General features: G+C 36.5%; 1 pseudogene; it reads left to right on the top strand.

Annotated features, from left to right (window-relative positions):
- Positions 1 to 2,273: 2,273 nt before the first annotated feature.
- LOC113326929 lies at positions 2,274 to 4,967 on the top strand (annotated as a pseudogene).
- Positions 4,968 to 5,219: the final 252 nt, after the last annotated feature.

A 5,219-nucleotide genomic window follows, 5' to 3' on the forward strand; every position in this document is an offset into this window, starting at 1 on the left:
TTAAGCAAATAAAGTAGGACGGAGGGGTATTTTTAATTATTGAAAACTACGATGAAACAGATTGAAGAAAAGATCGCAATCTTGGTTTTCTTTTCGGTCTTTGACTTTTGACAGAGTTAGGAAAAAAAGATTAGCTTAACATTAATTGAAAATGCTGTATGTAGAAGTTGGTATTTATCAGAAGGAGGGTACTGGTGGTGTATAGCGACATGGATAGAAGTTCATGAAACAAACATCTTCCATTAGGTTAATCATTAATGTTGGATTGTGGCTTTGTGTTGTAACTGTGTTTAACAAGGTTACTTTGGTCCGAATTATATAAACATTTTGAATCGAAGCTGACCAACGAGTCCACTACGATTTTTGACTCCTCCGATCGCATTTTGCTCTCCCTTTAATAACAATCAAAAGATTGAATTTGGTGTGTGTAATTGAAGATGGTTGTTCACTTTTTCTTTCCAACATTGTCCCTCCCTTTTAGTTTAATTACTATAACTCCTTATATATATCCTATTTTATAGAGGTATAATTGGCAACCACACTTTAATATAACATATCTAAAAATCCGTGCCTTACAATTTTACAAAATTTATCTCGTTGGAATTGTTTTAAAAAAATCTTACGAACAACACTATCGAATTTAGAGTTTTTATGGAAAATTCGATGATGTTTATTATTTTAAGCACATATCCACCAAACTTATATGCATATCCACAAAGGATATATAATACTTTATGCGGTCATATTTTGGTTAATGCATCAACTTATTTTCCGTTGTTACTAATAAAACGATGTATTCCCTCCGTTCAAGAAAAGTGAAACTTTCATTTTAAGCACAATTTTCGAAAATGGAATGCATAGACATTCCACAAACCATCACAAAGGATGCATATTTTGGTTTATACATCGGCTAATTTTCCGTTTCAAAAAAAGTGATATTTTCGTGCCTATTTTTTCGTTGGTTGTCCCATAATGGCAGCGGTCATCTAGTGTAATTTATGGTTGTCAAGGTCTCAAAGACCGAAATCAACGGATAACGTACCATAATTTCAACCGACGTTATTGAATTGTTACCGAGAAACTTCCAAGTTCCATGGTCATATCTTTTCAGCTGATACCAAGAAATTCCATTCACAAGTTTGCTAGAAATTTGGAAAACTATAAACCATGGCAAGACGAATTGCTAACTAGGCTGAGAATCTAGATAACTGTGTAGGATTCACTCCACAAATTCAGTCCCCAACTTCCGAAACATCCTCACATGGTATCGTCATCAATTTTAAGTTATCAAAACATGCAACTGTCTAGAATAATATAGACAGTCTGTTAAACCCTGCCCAGTCCAGTTCTGACGAATCGAGTTGACATTTTTAGACGTAAGAAGTTGGCCTTTAATGGTAGTACAAATGTACAATAAAGTTGAAGATATGTTGAGTTTCCATTTATGATGATCTCCTGATTCTACTCGCCACCGTGTACATAATTAATTGGGTTTTCCTTTTCCAAAATATGTGCTCTAGTTCCATCACCATAGTTTAGTTTTTTCGTGATGAGATATTTAGAGCGCAACATGCATGGGTTGATTATGAATCATGCGCGCATCTAGGTTCCCTTAGTTCAAGACACCCACTGATGACTGATCCCTACGTCTAGGTTCTTCCTTCCTATTAATGCATAGATGTACGAGCATAGTAGGTAGTGTTGCTCGCAGAGAGTTCCTAGAGCTCTCGTGTATATATAGTAGTGAAGCAGGACTTACTAAACACTACTCTTATTATTAACCTTTCTTGCTTAAGTTACAAATATGAACAATTCACTGTCTATTTAGAAGCACTACATGAATAGCAAGCACTATTACAACCGACCATAGAGGTTGTTGGTCAATTTTTTTCTTTTTCTTTTTGCTGTTGCGTGGCCCTTCGTCAATTCTAAAGTTCTAAACGTGTATAGCACCGAAATATATATGATTGATCCGGTGTCGTCCTGATTATTTTTTTAATCATAACTTGTATTCCACAACTTATTAACAGTTGATTCCAGATGGAAACCGTGTTTGACAGTCAATGATGATAATTCATTCATTTTGTGACGATTCCGCAATCACGCTGACTTTATAATAAACAAGTAAATACTAGCTGTCTCAAATGCTTACGTTTCAGTGCGTTATCAATATCATATTGATTCAGCAACTGCAATGAAGCTTCTTATCTGTCCTGTATTTAAGGTGGATCTTACTTAGATTGTAAAGTTAACCAAGTACTCTTAATACTAAATCTCTTTCTGTAACTCACAGAAGGAGATTTCTTAGCAGAAATAATCAAGATGAGAGGACTACAATTGGTACAATTGATTTTGGTCTGTTTGAGTATATTTGTGAAAGCAGAGGATCCATACAAATTCTTTACATGGACCGTTACTTATGGAAATCTTGCTCCCCTTGGTGTTTCTCAACAGGTTTGTTCATTTATTTCTATCAAACTAGCTTCCAATTCTGATTTAAAGATTATATGTTTAGGTTTTAAGAACGTATTTGTTTTCTTATTATATAATTAGGTGATTCTTATTAATGGACAATTTCCTGGTCCAACACTGGATGTTGTCACCAATGATAACTTGATCATCAATGTCATTAACAAGCTAGATGAGCCCTTTCTCTTAACCTGGTGAGTCTCTACTTAAATATAATTTGTATCTAGAAATTTATGTTCGGGACGTGAAATAATAATACTGATTAACATTGGAATCACAGGAACGGTATTAAGCAAAGGAAGAACTCGTGGCAAGATGGAGTTTTGGGTACAAACTTCCCAATTCTTCCGAAATCAAACTACACGTACAAAATGCAAACCAAAGATCAAATCGGGACTTACTCATATTTCCCATCTACTGCATTTCATAAATCGGCCGGTGGTTTTGGAGGCATTAACGTTTACGCAAGACCAAGAATTCCTGTTCCATATGCTTTGCCTGCTGCAGATTTCACTTTACTTATCGGTGACTGGTACCGCTCCAACCATAAGGTACGTGATATTCTCATTTTAATTGTATGATCATACATGGGTTGTTTCCCTTGAATCCTTGATGGATCTAACTGAAATGGTCACCAGATGGTCTAATTGAGTATAATCTCGTTGTTGCAGGTGCTACGAAAATGGATGGACGCGGGCAAAGCACTTGCTTCACCAGATGGTCTTCTCTTAAATGGACGTCAGACCAGTTCATTCTTCAGCGGTGATCGAGGTATTTTAAACTCTTTGAATGTATTATGCCAATGCAATTATAGTTCTATGCAATGAATAAGTTGGGATTGAACTGAGAATTGACGGTATCTGTTTCAGGAAAAACTTACATGTTTAGGATCACAAATATTGGACTATCAACCTCCATCAATTTCCGAATTCAGGGTCATAAAATGAAGCTGGTGGAATGTGAAGGAGCTCATACAGTTCAGAGTTTTTATGATTCCCTTGACATACATGTTGGTAAATCTTTTTCTGTTCTGGTAACTTTCGACCAACCACCAAAAGACTACCACATTGTTGCTTCCACACGATTCGCGCCAGTCAATTTACCACAACTTCAGTGTTGCGTTATAAAAATTCTAAACCTGGCGTTTCTGGGCCATTGCCGAAAGCTCCTGCTTTGCTAACTCACTGGTCCATGAAACAAGCTAGAACTTTCAGGTACTAAAACAAAGTACATATATCCCGTCGATACGAAATTTTTTATGATAACCCCCGATTTTTTTTTATGATAATCCCCCATTTGCATATATACCTTGTGGTGTTAGACTCTGCAGCTGATATTTTTTTTTTGTTGTTGCATTTTTTTTTTTTGGTTTTTCCTTCATGGCAGGCGGAACCTGACAGCAAATGCAGCAAGGCCAAATCCTCAAGGGTCATATCATTATGGACAGATAAAAATTTCAAGAAGAATCATTTTAAGCAACTCAGCTCCCTTGATAAATAGGAAGCAGCGATATGCAGTTAACGGGTTTTCTTATATTAACCCTCAAACCCCTTTGAAGCTTGCTGATTATTTCAACATCACTGGAGTTTTCACCACAGGGGCCATCGAAAAGGGAAGCAAGCGTCCTACCTTAGCCACTTCAGTCGTGAAAGGTTCCCTCCATGAGTTTGTTGAAATTGTTTTCCAGAACAATGAAAATGAAATTCAATCTTGGCATATCGACGGAAATGATTTCTGGGTTGTCGGGTATGTTAAATTTTAACAGGAAGCACAAATTTCTATGTTTTGCCAATTAACCAAAATGGTTGTTATTGCTTTAGTTGATAAATAGCTAATTGTAGTGCACTGATGAATATGCAGTTTCGGTACTATGCCATGGAATGCAGGCAAATTGAAAACCTATAATCTAGCCGATGCTGTCACCAGGCACACCGTTCAGGTAAGCAGTCTATCATCACCCAATAACTTTAGCACATTCCCCAGATGGTTTTCCACTGTTGAATGATTGTGCATTTGAGATAAATGTATTTTTGTTCCAGGTATACCCAAATTCATGGACTGCCATATTGATGTCAGTGGAGAACCAAGGCATGTGGAACATAAGGTCTGCAAACTGGGCAAGGCAATATCTAGGCCAGCAATTCTATTTCCGCGTCTGGACAGAGGTACAGAGCTTCTGAAACGAATATGACATTCCTCAAAATTCTCTGCTCTGTGGTAAAGCTGCTGGACGGAAAATTAAACCTCGGCAAGCATAGTTCGGTAATCAGATAATTTCATGTAGGGAATTCTTTTGTATTTTCGGCCACGAGGGTGTGACCGAACGATAATGAAGTTCAATTGTTCAAAGATATGGAGAAAATGTTTTTTTATTCTCTTCTTCCGTAAACGCAATATTGATTATGAAATGGAGTTTGGGGCATAATAAATTTTGGGACGCAAACATGGCAATATGCTCAGGCCTTTCTTTGAAATAAATCAATTGGGAAATTTTAATTACCGAGGATTAATATATGCCGGAGATTGTTTTCAGCACTTTAAGATTCTGAGTTCCATGACTATATTTTTTCAATTGATACGGGGAAAAACAAAATCCATACAGAAGTGATAACATCTCTGGAAAACAAAGCGTTACAAAGATCGATTACATGGTTGTTGCTTTGAACGATGAAAAAGTACAACCAATAAAAACAGTAATTATCTTCAAATGTTGATCTTCATTGAGAAGATCTTGAGATTAACTACCGTCC

The sequence above is a fragment of the Papaver somniferum genome, unplaced genomic scaffold (assembly GCF_003573695.1).
Source record: "Papaver somniferum cultivar HN1 unplaced genomic scaffold, ASM357369v1 unplaced-scaffold_10, whole genome shotgun sequence".
NCBI classification, from domain to species: Eukaryota; Viridiplantae; Streptophyta; class Magnoliopsida; order Ranunculales; family Papaveraceae; genus Papaver; species Papaver somniferum.